The sequence below is a fragment of the Heliangelus exortis genome, chromosome 3 (assembly GCF_036169615.1).
Source record: "Heliangelus exortis chromosome 3, bHelExo1.hap1, whole genome shotgun sequence".
NCBI lineage: Eukaryota > Metazoa > Chordata > Aves > Apodiformes > Trochilidae > Heliangelus > Heliangelus exortis.
In genome coordinates, this window is record NC_092424.1 from 94485937 (window position 1) to 94502314 (window position 16378).

At 38.5% G+C, this 16378-nt stretch overlaps 1 protein-coding gene across 11 annotated transcripts in view; it reads right to left on the bottom strand.

Annotated features, from left to right (window-relative positions):
- Nucleotides 1-16378, bottom strand: part of DLGAP2 (DLG associated protein 2) — a 359052-nt gene that overhangs the window by 289737 nt on the left and 52937 nt on the right. For 2 of the 11 annotated variants that reach the window (XM_071741783.1, XM_071741784.1), the window contains exon 1: nucleotides 14919-15372. The exons of 7 other annotated variants lie outside the window; for them this stretch is intronic. The gene's annotated coding sequence lies outside the window, so the exon portion shown is untranslated. Of the gene's footprint in view, nucleotides 1-14918; nucleotides 15373-16378 lie in introns of those variants that run through there. 2 more of the 11 variants (XM_071741787.1, XM_071741782.1) reach the window with 2 other exon arrangements.

The window sequence follows — 16378 nt, forward strand, 5'->3', positions numbered from 1 at the left end:
AATTTCATACTTTGCCAAAGGCTTTTTAAGGGACATGAAGGAAGTTACAGAGCCTCTGTTTAATTCTTTAAACAAGGATAATGATCTTTGCTCACTTCAGAGGTGTGCTCAGATGAAAACTGAGGCAGATTGCTGTAGCATGGAACAAGTTCAAATTAGTTTGTTCCTATATATATGTGTGTGTATTTAAATACATATAAGTACAAACTTACACATGAGCATAAATTCTCAATAATGGTCCAATGTCAAGGACCTCACATAGTGAATTTAGATAAATATCTCAAGTTCATGTGCTTTCCTAAATTTTCCAACAGCACACCTTACTTAGAAGCAGAGATGATTTTGAATCACAGAATCAGAATTTTCAGGGTTGGAAGGGACCTTTAACATCATCTAGTTCCAACCCCCCTTCCACTAGCTCAGGTCGCTCAGAGCCCTGTCCAGCCTGGCCTTAAAAACTTCCAGGGATGGGGCTTCAACCACCTCTCTGAGCAACCTGTTCCAGTGTCTCACCACCCTCATGGTGAAGAACTTCTTTCTACCATTCAATCTAAATCTTCCCATCTCTAGTTTGAAACTATTCCCCTTAGTCCTATCACTACCTGACATCCTAGAAAGTCCCTCACCAGCTTTCTTGTAGCCCCCTTCAGATACTGGAAGGTTACAATAAGGTGTCCTTGGAGCCCTCTCCTCTCCAGACTGAGTAACCCCAACTCTCTCAGTCTGTCTTCACAGGAGAGCTGCTTCAGCCCTCTGATCATCCTCATGGCCCTTCTCTGGACACATTCCAGCATGTCCATGTCCCTCCTGTAACAGGGGCTCCAGAACTGGATGCAGTACTCCAGGTGGGGTCTCATGAGAGCAGAGCAGAGGGGGAGAATCACTTCCCTTGACCTGCTGGCCACACTTCTCTTGATGCAGCCAAGGCTCTGGTCAGCTTTCTGGGCTGCAAGTGTACACTGATGGCTCATGCTGAACTCCTCATCCACCCACACCCCCAAGTCCTTTCTTCAGGGATGCAAATAATTTTGTAAATTAAAATAATATATAAATATAAAATATATATTTAATATTATAATATTATTATATAATATAAAAATATTTTGAAATTTAAATATAAACATCTTTACATACACTTCTAAAATCAATTTAGGACAGTATAGTGCAATATTCTTCATTTAGTTATTTTACCACTTTGGCATATACCACATTGATTGTGAGCATATTAAAGTGAGTTTGTTTGGGGTTTTGCATTTTGTATATTTAATGCAAGCTACTTTGAACAACTGGACCACTTTTCTTAATTAAAATAAAATAAAGCAGGAAAGGGACACATTAATTTTCCTGCTGGCATTGCATTTACCCCTAAGTATTCTGAGAAAGTCACAGTGATGCACAATATGTTGCACAGTAATTCTACCTGAGTAAAGCCCCTGATATTAAAGAATAACCATGCATCGAAAAGACAGTCAGCCTCAGACAGATTGACACAGCATGGTACAAGTTTTTTGTCCAGAATCTGGAAATGTCTGCTTGTGAAACTTTGGCAAGAGTAAGCCTACACCATGTGCATCTCCTTGTAAGTTTAATTGTCTGTATACAAGCTATTAGTCAACCTTCAGGAGTTACTTTTCTTAACATTTTCCTACTTCTTCTGCAGCATTCTGGCTAAATGAATATGATTAAGCCAAATAAACAAAAGCCAGTCCATGGTAATTTGAGGTGTTTGGCTAAGCCTGAAGGGAGAGCTGATAAATAAGATCAAATAAATAAGTAAATAAATAAGAGTTTGGCTCTCAATCAGCACTGCTATTCCACAAGCTGAATTGGTTAAGGCAGACATTCCCTTGGTGTGGAGCACAGCAATCCAAAGCTAACGTGTTGATCCCCTGCCATCACTGCACCACAGTACAGACCTCCTTCTCTTGCATTACTCATTATTATGTCTTCACTGTAGTAAATATGGAGCTATGCTTGATGAAAAGGCATACAAAAAACCCTGCATCTAATAAAAATTTGCACTAAGAAACAGTAGTCAGTCCCACTGAAACTCATGACAGATCTGCAGCAAAATCAGGTATTAGAAAAATTTGTATACTGATTACCTAGTTAGTAGCAATAATCAAGAAAATGCTATATAGATAAATCAAGACACCTACAAAAAAAAGGCACTAACTGAAAATTAACACACTACATTTCATGTCTTTACCTAGCATTTGTGTGCCACAGCACAATGAATCACCATGAATAGCACGGTGACAAGTTCTTTACAAGGGATACCTATGTCTGCTAAAAAGGATGAGCACATCCTATTTATGTCCTGTGTGAGTCTATTCAGATAGTTGAACTGCATTACAAACTGTACAGGCTACCCATATCACTCCCATGTGTTGTCTACATTATTGTCATCAGGACAGTTCCAAGATGCCACAGCCACACTTTTTCTTGGCATCTAACTTTCTTTTGGATTTATAAAGTTTTCTAGGATGTTTGCTCTGGGGTTGTTTTCATAGCAGTCACACTTTAAAGAGGCACAATGTTAATTTTTATGTATCTGTAGGCTAGACAAGGCTACAAGTAGGCTTCTGTGGACTTACACAGGTGTCACTGTCAGAAGAAACTGCATAGTTCTACCGTTGCTGTGGGACCTCTTTGAAGACATGAACCATTTTGTTCTCTATATGTGCACATCTGCAGTATGGGAAGGTACTCAGCATTGTTGTCAAGTTGCAGCCAAAGTGACAGGGAAGATAATCTGCACTAACACATTGTGGAGCAACCCAAATCTGAGGATATGGTCAAAGCAAATCTTGCAAGGGAGTAGATGTGCTGCCTGGTGTTCCCTTCAAAATGTTGCTCCTGGAGGACAAGATCCTTTGCAGTGCCCTGAAAGCAAGAAGAATAGGGGTCTGCTGATGAGGTGTTTCTCTTCAATCTGGAAGTAACCTGTGAGCAACCAGGGCATGTCCCCTCTCAAGCACTAAAGGAAGACTCATTCCCTCTGTGGGCTGAGGTCCTCACCTCACAGAGCCACACCAGCTGCTCTTATGCTGACCTGATCTAATTTCTACTGTGCTGGATGCTGTACAACCTCTCATGGTCTTGACCATATTAAAGAAGGATCAAAAATAGGCATGAATCATATTCCTTCTGAAAGGATATTTTGCTTCAGATTGAAATGTTTTCAAAATAGTTGATCTACACTGCCAAACTTAAGGATTCTTCTCCAAAAAATACAGGGGAATAATACATTAAAAAGTATTTTTATGACCTGAAACACCAAGACTTTTATCTAAATATAGCTATTTCGGAATACTTCACTAAGAAATAGGTTTCCTCACCTGGCAATTTGCCATGACACTTAAAAATCATTGCAACAAAACCTCCAAAGACATCAGAAGAAAACAGATTAAGTTTTAAACAGAAGAAATTCAAGACACTTTGAAATTTCACATCAGGGTTTTATTTTCTACCCGTGTCTGCCCTCCATGTTTTCCTTCTCATGAGAAAAAGGGCAGGATACAACTGCAGAGAAAGGTTGCATTACTGAATCTTCTATTTGGTTTGCCTACTCATCATTACCTACCATCTGTATTACCTAAGCTTCCTTAAATTGCTGGTCTATATTGTGATAATCAGATTTATTAAGAACCCTTTATTTTAAATATCTTTAAATAAAATGTACTCAACTGTGTGCAGGTGCCTGGGTGCTGGCAGGGGGCTGCAGGAGGGTCGGTTCCCCGTGGATCCAACTAACCCCCACGGGGCATGGCTGAGCCTCACAGCCAAGGTGGTGGCACCTCAGGGGAACACGTGGAAGGAAGAGTAAAAAGCTGCACAGAACCAGAGTTTGAGAAAAAGTCCCATGAGCACCAAGGTCAGAGGAGAAGGAGGTGGGGGGAGGTGCTGCAGACACCAGAGCAGAGATTTCCCTGCAGCCCACAGGGATGTGCATCCACACTCCAGCCTGTGAAGATTCCACACAGAAGCAAGTTTATCCTGAAGGACCCACACAGGCAGGGAATCCATGTGAGGAAGAAGGAGTAGCAGAGAATTGTTATGGACTGCCCAGACCTCCATTCCCCATCTCCCTGCACCTGCCTGAGGTGGGGTGGGCACATAGAAGTGAAGCTGAGCCTGGGAAGAAGGAAGAGGCCATGGGGAAAGATGCTGTTTCCATTTGTCATTTCTTCTCATTATCCAAACCTATTTTTAATGGGCAATAGATTAATTTTCTAATAAGCTGAGTCTGCTTTGCCCATGGTGGCAACTGGTAAATGACCTCCCTTTCTTTATCTTGTCCCACAGCCTTATTCACCTTATTTACTACCCTGCCCTGCTGAGAAAGGGGAGAGAGAGAGCAGCTGGGTGGGCAGCTGGCAGCTGGTCAAAGTCAGCCCACCACAAACATGTTCTAGGAATTAAGTACAGCATCACATCAGATATTTTGTTAATTAAATAAAAAACACTGCTTTAAGTCATCAGTACAAAAATAGTAGGGGGTTTTAATTATAAATGAACATTACAGACAGGGTTAAGAGATTAATGTTCATCTGTCTTTTGTAACAAAATATTTCATAAAATGTGAAATATGGAAAATACACCAGAAACTGGTGTTTCTGCAGATGGAGAACAGTGAAAGCCCTTCCCTACTCAAGGTTATCTAGCAAGCTTTTGATAGCAGCATAAGAAAACAGATCCCAACACTTTGCCTAGACAACTAATTTTGGTATTGGAAGAGGCACATTTAACCTCTGTAGTTCATCAGTGGCAAGTGAAAGAATGACAGGAGAAGAGTAGGTGGGGAATGGGCAATTTTGTGTGAATAAGGAATTCAGTCCAAGGTAACACATGGGGAAATCAAACTAACTCTCCAGACTAAGCTTTAGTTACAGTGATAAAAACTTGGAATAATTTAAACTAATGTCTTAGTGATTCAAAAGATAATCTGCTTCAAATAAATGCTAAATCACTAATCTCTTCGCCAAACCCATCTCAGCTTTTACTAGAAGATGATACATAAACATGTTCTCATTATTCTATATAAATCAACGTTGTCTTGCTGAAAATAAGGATCTTTCAGGTTTCAATTCAGATTTATGCTTACTTCTTGGGCAAAGAGCTTACTTTTTTTTTTTTTCCTCCCTCAACAGCATATGCTACTCATATCTTGTTACGACAATACATCTGTCCAATATCTTTTAGTCCTGCAATATACTAAGCTCTTTTCTTCATTTAATGTTGCCATTACCAGTGCAACAACACTTTCTATTTTATTCTCATTTCAATAAAGAGAAAAGAAAGCTATAAAAGTCTTCAGAAAAAGTCTTCATCTAATTCAAAATTGTTAAAACCCTTTTGTGGCCTAATATTTGTGAGGAAAACTTTGTGAGTTTTCGAGCATGTATTTTAAAACTTTCCATGAGCATTCTCATTAATATTATGTCAACCTTGTTTTGAATATATGAAGAAAAACTAAGAGATTCTCCTGGCTTCTTCATTTACCTCCTAACCCTATTATTATGATTCCAAGAAATGCTTTTCACAAGGCACTAGGAGCCAAAGATGTAGCTTTAGGTGGCAATGACTTCAGCAGAAAGAACCACATTTATGTCTTCGAGGTGGACATCAGGGTACTCTGACATCAGATTTTTCCTGCTAGTAAATAACTCCATGATCTGGCTGAGATGGTCTATAGCCTGTTGCTGAAAAGCAAATCAAAATCATACAAACATAATTTTGAAACCAATTTACAGATTACTCAGCTAGACATCTGAATCTATTGGGTTTGTAGGTTTAAAGGTTTGGTAGATCCTGGTTTCCTATTACTAGGACATATCTTCATTTTATTCCTCTCATGTTCCATTCAACTTGTGTGAGTGTCATCCTCCATTTGAAGAGAACAGCTGCTAGCAGAGTAATCACAGTGTCCCCTTCTGTGTAGGAAACAGTGGCAAGGAATACTGTTCTCAATTGTTATTTTTCTGTTCATGACATATCAGAACTGCACGAATAAGAGCACTTAAATTTAAGCACAAAATTATTACTTTTGTGTAGAAGAGACCCTATTATTCAATGTGTAATACTGTTTTGATCTGTTCACAACTTTAAATGTCTCAGAAAAAAATTTCAAGCAGATCAGCTTTGTCTGAGTTCCCTTGGAGCAGGGGAGCAGATGCCACATCCACATGATCAGGAGTTACTCAGTCTCCCAGTCTGCAATATCATGGACACCCCATCTTTTCATAACCAACTGACTACCCCAAATTGGATTCCTAATGGCCCACTACCTAGAAATTCAAGTGTGGCTTCTATTTTAAAAGTAAGACATTTGAAGACAGACAGTTAAAGTTACTTGCTATGACCACTCCAAATGAGTGTAAAGTCTAGAAAGCAAAAAATATACTATTTCACCTCTGAAGAACAGGGACAAAGAATGTTCCCATTGTACTCAGGAAACTGGCACTTCTAAAGAAAAGAATTACAATGGTTGATCTCCTGATATCTAACAGCTATTAGAATTTGAAACTGAAATCAGTAAAATAGAGATTATGCCATTAAATTAACATTATAGCAATACTCTTTTGAAATTCAGTTTTAAATATCTGAGTTATTTCCAGGTCTCTGTGCTACTTGTGAATATGATTTCTCCTCTTTTATTCTCATGTGCAATTCAGTAGGACACATGTAACACCTTTCATGCTAGCTGGTTTTCTCAGTACTTGAAAACTAAAATACAGTCAAGTGTAGAATGTGTTAAAGAGCTGCATTTCCAAGTGCTTCCTTACAATAGCCTTAAATCAAATCTCACCAGTGGCAGTATCTTCCATATATTTTCAATTTCAAAACCTTAATTTTTGGAAGCTAATGGAATCCTGCATTCTTTCTTAAGTCTTTAAGTCTGCCTTTGCTTGACTTCTGCTCTAATTTCAGGTTTAAAATCTAAGGAAATGGAATACATGGTTGAAAAAGAGTTTTGAAGGGAGCACATTAGTGGCCAGGTTCCCCAGGTGCCTTCACTGATTTTTGCATGCAGAGTTTCTTTCACTGGACTTCTTCAGAGTCCCAGCAAATTGAAAGAAGAGAATTAATAGAAATGTCTGGCCTGAATCTTCTGTGAAGATTCCAGTCCTCAGCATAGACAGAAACATTTATGGACACCATCAAATGTGATTTTTATCAGTTTTTGTCAGTAGTGCTTCACAAATATATCAAGTGGGCAACTCCTGCACTTTTATCTTGAAGAAGAGAGACTTTTGTTACCTGGTAAAATCTTACCATCCCTCTTTACAGAGAAATGACTTGCTAAGAGACTGCTTGACTTGTTAACCATTAAAACATTTTCAGTACAGCCATATATCCACCATCCACAGTGCCTGGCAAATTCATGGTGGTTTTTTTATTTTTTTAATCATGAATAATGTTGGTATCAAGGATTTTTTTTCCTCAAATATCCAAGTAGTAACTTATTTTATTATGTGCTGCTCATGGCATGAGCATGTAAGTAAAATCAAAATACATGAACCTAATAGATTAATCTCCTAAAAAGCTAGTGCAACTGTTTTGTTGCTCTTCTGAAAAAATCACATGGTGATCCCAAAAGTTCCTGGATTGCAAAAATCAGAATAAGCAGTGTCATTTCATGAAGCAGTGAAGACTGAAATATTTCTGAATTGGTTAATTGCAGCCCTGTGTAAGAGTCTAGGGGAGACTTTTAATTATTGATGTATAAATTAAGAGAGGAAATTTTAAATGTACTTCAGAATCCCATTACTATCCAATGAATATTGCTCAGAAATCCATCTTCTACTGACTCGATTTTATAAACTGTAAACAGTTACTGAAAAGGCTTATCTGAGAACTGTGCACCCACATTTTAAAAAGTTAGGATCAGTATTCAAGCCCATTGCTAGAGCTCTGGTGTCAGGCTTGGACACACTTTGCTGACTGCACTTTGTGTGTGGCCATGGAGCGGGGCAATGATGCCAGTGAGGGAAGGCACCAGGCATTTTCAGCATCCTACCTGGCTTTTGTGGTCCATGCTATCTGACAGTATTTTGGAGAAGGCACAAGCTGCTCTTTCTGCCTCTCTAAAAGTTTGTGTGTGCATACAAACAAATGCCTGCCTCTGCTCACACGTAATAGCATTCCTAAATGAGGTCAGGTGCAGGAGAAATGAGATCCTGGGAGAACAAGAGGAAGCAGAAGTGAATCTCAAAATTACCTTATAATAAATATATATTTGTTCTTTCTTACTGAAACACTGACGTATCCATAGATCCCCATGCTCAAATCAGACACTGAGGGGTTTAATACAAAGCATTATAGTGTCTAGACAGCTTTGTCCTCTCTGGGAAACACAGGTATGATAAGCAGGCACCCACTACACAACAGGCACGTGAGGGATACATCAAAGTAGTACTACAGCTTGCTTTAAGGGAGACCAAACACAAAATGGTATGCACAGTCCTGGGAAAGGGAGTTTCCTTTCTTAAAAAAATTTTAACATACGGCCTCTTCCCCAAGCCTACCAAAAGCAAAGGGAAGCTCATACCCATTTTCAGTTAGAGTGAACCTAAACAGTTACTACTACTGGGTTCTTTTTAAGGATATGTTGAATGATAAGATACAACGTTAATATTGATATTAATATAGTAAGAACCACACAACCTGTTTTCCAGGAAGCATTCCCTTGAAGCCTAGGCAGGAAAACTGAAGAACAGACAACTGCACAAAAGCTGCTAAATACTATTGCTGAGAAGTGTCCTAGCTCATACAACTTCTCTATCAAATATTACAAAAACCATTCCATTTAAGCAGGCTTGTTGGTATTCTTAGCTCATCATCCCAAACTTGCTTTTCATCTGTTTCATCACCATGCTGAATCCATTTTCACAGCTCCACTGTGAACACTAAGGACAGAGGTTCACCTTTGCTTTCTGCTGTAAAAAGAAGGTCTTACTCAGACAGTGCTCAGTTCCATGAAGCCCTTATCCTCCATTTCCTCTATACATGCTGCTAGAATGGAAATTATACTGAACATTGAGCAATCCTGTTTTGCAGCAATATTGAAGAGAAATATTCTAATTGATTGGAAAAATCTTTCAGGTACCCTCCTCACTTTTATCCCCTCACAAGAGGATCTTAATTTTTCAAATAATTCTATCTGTTTTAGGAATCAAACATTTAGATGAGGTAAATGTATCAAGCTTGTTAATATTTCTGTAGATCTGGAGATCTGATTTAAGAGGCTTTTAGTGGAAGTTAGTCTTGCTCCTAGTTGCAAGCCTCAGTAGCCCCAAGTCACACTAATCAACAAATTAATCAATGTGCTTTAAACTGGAACTCTGAAACAGTGCATTTAAAGAAAAATGAACTAAGTATGCACACAAAAAGAGAAAATATTTTTTTAAAGGCTTGTTTAGCTTGTCTCTGCATGTTTTTGGAAAAGCTTGTCTTGTCAAAGCTGTGGTTTGGAGTGTGGCCAAAGAAGGAGCGAAGTCAGCACAACTGGGCATACTTCAGGCAAGGAGTGGGAAAGAACAAGTGTCTGTGGCAGGATGTAAACCTCTTCAGATGTATCTGCTAAGGGAATAATGAAATGGTGCCACAATTTAAGTTAAAATATGGGGGAGATAAATGCTTAAAGGCAGTTCAGAGCAATAGCATAAATTAATTGTCTAGTTGTAAGGTATAATTTATGCTTTTACAAAGTCTATCAAGACATATAAAGACTGCATATTTATAAGAAAAATACCATTGACCCCACATAATCAATAAAATCAAGAGTCCCTGTGAGAATCAACTACTTAGCCTGCCAATCTTTATGGCATCAGAGTATTTTTCCTCTTGGTTTAAGATGTTTTCTCCTTTTAGCTGCTACTGAGCTTGCACAAATGGGAAGAAGCTAAATGTAAGACTGAGGAAACAGTGAGGCTGTATAGATACAAAATCCTGTCAAAGACACTGAGTGAACAGAAAACACACGCCTTTAATTTCGTTTAGTTCTTGCCTATTACTTCTATCAGCAGTTGGGTGAGGGGAAGGAAAATAAATCAGATGCGAGAATGATTGTCACAATGACAATACCCCACCTAATAAGATATTGATAGAATTTATTGCACTAAGCATTCACGAAAGAAACCAGGATTTAAAAAATCACCTCTAGACAAATGTATAGAACAGCCCTGAATTCTGTGACCTCTCCTAGCCATGCCCTCTCCTAGCCATGCAGATGATGTGAACGGTGAAGGGTGTGAGGCTTTGGGGTGTCTAATCCAGGCCTCGTCTCTAAAAGGAGAGAGCCAGCACAAAGAAGATCAAGAACAAGATCTAAGAACAAACATCCCCCAGCAAAGGCATGATCTGTTCAAAAACAAGCACAACTGAACCAGGCCCACTGCCATGCTGAGCTCACCAGCCCCTCCAGCCCTGCAGCAGAATTTCTTCAGGAGATAACCCCTTCTGTTTGAGTTTTCTTGTCATCAAGCAGAGACACTACAGCAAGGGAGCTACCGTGGCTGTGTGCTGAATTAACATCACCAACAACTGTTTTCTTTTTTGATCCTCGGCACTCAAAGCACAGGGCTCCACCAGGGGCCTGGCAGCAGGGGTACCCATCATGGCACAGCACAGCACAGCACAGCACAGCACAGCACAGCACAGCTCAGCACAGCACAGCCCAGCTCAGCACAGCACAGGACAGGACAGGACAGGACAGGACAGGACAGGACAGGACAGGACAGGATAGAACAGCTAGCCCAGCACAGCCCAGCACAGCACAGCACAGTCCAGCTCAGCAGAGCTCAGTACAGCACAGCACAGCACAGGAAAGGACAGCACAGGACAGGACACTGCTCCCTGGCTGTGTGGCCTGAGGAGCACTGCATGGTGCTCACCTCCTACACCATCGTCTGCACTATGTCACAGCAAGATTAATCTCGACGTGCTGGGCCTGCCCTTGCCCCTCCTCTCTCAGTGGGTAAAGCACAGGAGGGCTGGAAGAGCCCTTTCTCTTTGTGAGCTGCTGTGGGATTTCTGCCCGCAGGAACCTGACAAGTGAAAAAACAACCTGGTATTTTCTGGCCCGTATGATTAAATGTTGGGCTATCCTTATCATGACCCCATTTAAGCCAGTAAGTGTTCTGCCATCAGCTTAAGAAGTGTGTTCAAGCCCCAGATATCAAGGATTTGATGATGGCAGGTCACCTAGAAAATGAACTGAAATTTATAAAGGATGTTGCTCTTGTATCAAAAGACAGAGTGGCAAAAACTCTGGACAGTACACATGACTGCTTTCACAACATGTTACTATGCAGATCGGCTAAAATTTGACCCTGGTAACAAACAATATCTCAGAAATTGCATAGAAAGGTGTGATGCTCAAGTGGTTTTCTGCTTTGGATCTCTTTCTCACTTTCTTTCCTTGGGCAATGGTCACCTTCAAGTCTTTAACAGTGATACTGCAAGTAATTATTAATACCATAAATGCTGCAGTAACATTTATTAATTACACAGTTTCATACTGTTTATCTTAAGATGTTAATGGTGACTCCGATACAGTTTCACTTCTGCTCAGAAAAAGAAATCTATGAACTACTCTGTGGTTTCCTCTCTCTGTCATTAAATGCTCTACTATGCAGGTTGTCTGACAGTAACATACTTGTTACCCTATTTGTACTTTGGTAATGTACTGCTAAGAGGAATTAGCAGCTTGCTAAACAGAACTACTTTGCTGTTTTCTGTGTGCTTTTCCGGCATTCACACCGCCCTGTATGATTTTCAGGCTTTAGTATCAATTTTGTAAGTGCATCTGGCAACGACAATTAAATTATATGACAGATATAATTCATATTGGACCAATTCATGCAAATCTTTCATTGTTGCAGGTATGATCATTTTATATTACACAATGAAAACCTAAAAGTAATTCAATTTGCTTTAGCCATGGGGTCTCCAGCCAAGGATATGTGGTTCTCTAAATACTCCATCCCTTTGAACTGACCTTGGGCAGAAATTTTGAAATATACATAAAAAGATAAAATGTCTTGCCTGTGGTACTCAAAGAAAATGAAGCTGGCACTTACAGACCCTGTGTAATGCTAAATTCATATCAGTGAACAGGACTTACTTTTAAAATCAGTGTAAAAAAGTCAGCTAATGTTTCTTATTATTACAAAATCATTTATTAGGATTTTATTTTTTATAGCAACTAGGAAACATGGAAATGCAGATGCCCTGCTCTTTCCTTAGTGTGCATGCTTAACTACCTTTATACTCACCTCAGAAACATCTACCTGCTCTCAGTTAAACTACACTTGTGAAACTTGAATGTAAAGGCATCTAGTTATTTGTGATTATCCCTAATCACATATTAAAGCATAAATTAAAGCCTTTTTCCTCAAAAGAGAACCAAATTATTAACTCTATACACTCTTGCAATGACAAAGCTAAGAGCAAAAAACTAAGTGTCTAAGAACAAAAATTCCAAGCATATAGATCGAGAAGTTTTCAGAAAAATGCCTGAGATTGGCAATATTAAAAGGCAACAAATAATAAGTAAAATTTATGGAGCATAACTAATATGACATAATCTATGTTAAGAGTTGTGTGACTCCTGGATATATAATTTTAAAACTTTTGAGATATAGCAAAAGCGGAATATTGTATGCTGTATGCTAGGGTCATTCCTTCTATATATTTATTAAACTAATTTAAGAACTATATGCACTGTTTTAAACATAATGGATGGAACGCCTTTATTTATATGACCTTCAGCATGGTTATTACTCTGAATATGATGATTACCTTTTCTATTGAATTATTCTATTATTTTTTAAAAGGAGGTGGCAAATCTGATTTTAGTGGGAAATTATGAGTGTTGCAAAACTGGTAGGAAATTATTAATGCCTTTTTAAAAAAAATTAAATTTCAGAATCATATGCGGACTATAAAAAGCAGTGACTACACAGTAATCTCTTCATGTTCATTCTTGAAAAGGTGCACCCTGCAAACTGCTCAATATTGGCAATTTGATCAGGTAAGCTCCATAACAGTTGTATATCTGAACTACAGAGCATGTAATTTGGCCTCTACATTCAGTATATGGCACTTCCCTTCAGCTTTTGCCTAAAATGCATAAATGCATTCTGTGGAAATGTCTTCCTTTTTCAGATCACTTTAAGGGGCAGTTACAGTGAAATAACTTCCATGAAACGTATTGAGCAGATCTAATTATGCAATTATTAGAACAAAATAACCTTTATTCTGTGCTTTCTTGCAAAAGCAAAGGATAATGTCAGGCAGAATACTGCTGTTTAATATGCACATGTGCTGAAGTACCTTCACCTGCCTTCTAGCATTTTGTTACAATCAAAAAAAAAGATGCCAGTAGTCATCAACTTTGCTAAACTCACAGACTTTAAACACCTAGCAAATATTAACTGTTTTCACATTTCAGAAGATACATTTTAAAATGTACCATACTGGGCATTACATGATCAAGCTGATCACTTGTTGCTTAGATAAAAAGATGTTGGTTGCCTCAAATGACAGGGAAGCATGACAGATATGGATCCATGAACTAACTATGAGCAAATGCAAGAGCTGGTATTAATGCCTGCTTGTAAAATAATCAGATCGGTATTACAGAAATCAAACCTTTAAACTTCTCCACAGAAGTGAAAAATCAGCAGTAATTCCAACTTCTGAACTGATGACAGGGAGCCTGTACCTTTGTTCTTATTTCATGCAGACTTTTTTTCCTTTTTGGATTTGTTCCTGCATAAACTTTCAATGAACAAGCTATTTTACTTGAACATCAGAAAGCTATACTGGCAAATACAAATTTACTGACTTTCTGTATAGGTATATCCAAAATCAGGAGGGCTAATACTCATGGGAGAAAAGAAACAAAACAATTCCACTGTTGAAAAGTTTAAGAATGGAAGAGGAAAAAAAATGCATACAGAAAACACTTCCCATATCCAAACATTTCAAGCTGCCTGAACACTGTTCACTTGCTGCAAAGTTGCCAATTCTACAGCTAAGATCGTATGAATCGTACTACAGACCCAGTAACCCAGTGATCCTCCAGACCTCTGCTTAAAGGTAGATTTCTGTGAAAAATTCATACATCAAATCTTAACCCATACTGTACAATTAGTGTTAGCTATCCAAAAGAGTGCACACCACGTTTGTGATCACAGCACTTTTTTTAAAGCTCTTCACAGAGTATTTCTGTTTGGTAGCATTTTTTTCAGCAACATTTCTGTAATGTAAAGGCTCCTATCACTGTGCAGCAAATATGTGGGGTTTTTTGCTCTTATCTCATGTAGTGCACTTGATAAGGGGTACTACTGAATCTTCCTCTGCACGCTGCATTACAAAGAAAACTGTCTTTCTGTAAGGCATTTTCTCTCTACTGATTTCACATATAATAAAGGCTCTTGTACCTGGATGTATCTGACTGTATTAATACTCAAAGGAAAACTGAAACCCTTCTACTTTATCTGAGGTATAAATCCTCGAAAAGATTATTGCCTTTCCGATTGTGTTCGCTGTAATAAAGGCTAATATTGAACTGAACTTATCGTATTCTGGCATCACATGTTAAGTTCCAAATCTCTGTGTGTGATCTGTATTCTTTTGCATTGTTGAAATTAAAGAACAGGAAAAAATGTTGGCAATATTATTAAAAATAACAGAGAAAAAGCATTTTACAGTTCAAACCTATTGCTTTCATGAGAAGGAAAAATAAACCATGGTGCAAAGTACCGGGGGGAGGGAAGGGAAGAGCATCTGTTGAAAATTAACTACTTCAATGTTAATTAACACATAATTTTCTACCTGATGAGATGGTGTTGTAGAAAGTATAAATTGAAGGCACAAGAGTAAGAAATGAGTCATCTTTGACTTACCGTATCAAAGACTATTGCTGTACTGCAGTCAGCATCCAAACACAGAGCATGAAGCTTCTCACAAATCAGAAAAAATACACAATCAATGAACAAATCAAATTCACTGTAAAAATAAAGGCCAGAGATTAGAGTGCATATCCAAGGGTCTGGTTAGTCACAGCTTTGACTAGCCTGCTACAGAGCTCTGCAAAACAAGTATACTGCAGCAGTGTGGCAAGCATAGGATTGCAATGCATGTCCCATATATTCAAGCATAATAGAAAACATGGTCTGGAGCTTATTCCATGTGGAAGTGGGGCTTGTTTTATGCAGGCAGAAAAAAGAGGGTTTTTTTTCCCCACGTAATAGAATTAAAAATGAAGATTTTTCTTGATTATTGTACACAATAATTCCCCAGGATATCAATTACATAAAGCAGGTGCCTCTGTCTCCTGTTTCCCAGATAAATGCCTGTAATCTCATTTCACAAATGATCCTATTTAGAGAGGAGCCACCTATTGTGATGATATCATTTGCTCTAGTATCCATAAATGGGCAACTTCCTACCACACGTCACGACCACTGACGACACAAATCTTTATAATATTGAGTGGGCAGGGTAGTTGATGGGGTCCCATCAATCTACAGCAGCTTCTGCTGATACGATATCCTGAATCCTGCATAATTATCTAAAAGGCTGAAAATCAAGCATTAAGCCTGATTGGTGGAGCTAAAAAAAAAAAAAAAAAAAAAAAAAAAAAAGAAAGCAGCACCTAAAACTGGAAAGAAAAAAAATCCTGGAGAGGCAGTAAAGGCAGATAAGACATAACCACAGAGCAGTGGCACTTTTTCCAATGCCTTCTGCACTCACAAAATACTGGTATATATGAACAAAATCACTCGGTTAAGAAGTGTAGCTGTCAGTTTATTTTTAACAAATAATAAAGACTGTCTATCCTCTTTCCTTACAAATGCAAAATACACATTTGCAGGAAAAAAGGACTGGTGCTTCAGTGATGAACAAATTAGCCCACTCTTACTGAATATTTTTAGAATTAGCAACTGCTTGTCACAGTAGCTTGGAAAATGAACTCTGTAACAAAATATCCTTAGACTGTTTGAAATCCAGTCTGCAAGGATGCTTTGCTTTGTGCTCTAGCTGCATGAATTTAATTTCTCAGAGCAGTGTTTCTTATGAAAAATCATTCCATTAAAATACATATTTGGGAAATGTTATGATGCTCACAGCTGAAATTAATTCCCATTTGCCTGCTGTAAAATACAGAGATCTGAGGAGAGTTAAAGGTGATACGGGGTTCACTTGATTCCCCACCCTTTCCCCAAGGGATGAGGTTGTGCCTAGTGGCTAAAGCCAATTGCTTAAGGGCCTTGTATTTAATATTTTTCCTGGCAGTAGTTTTTAAGAACTTCAAAAGAAGGTCCCCAGTTTCAAAAAATTACCTGAGGGTATTTTTCAACAG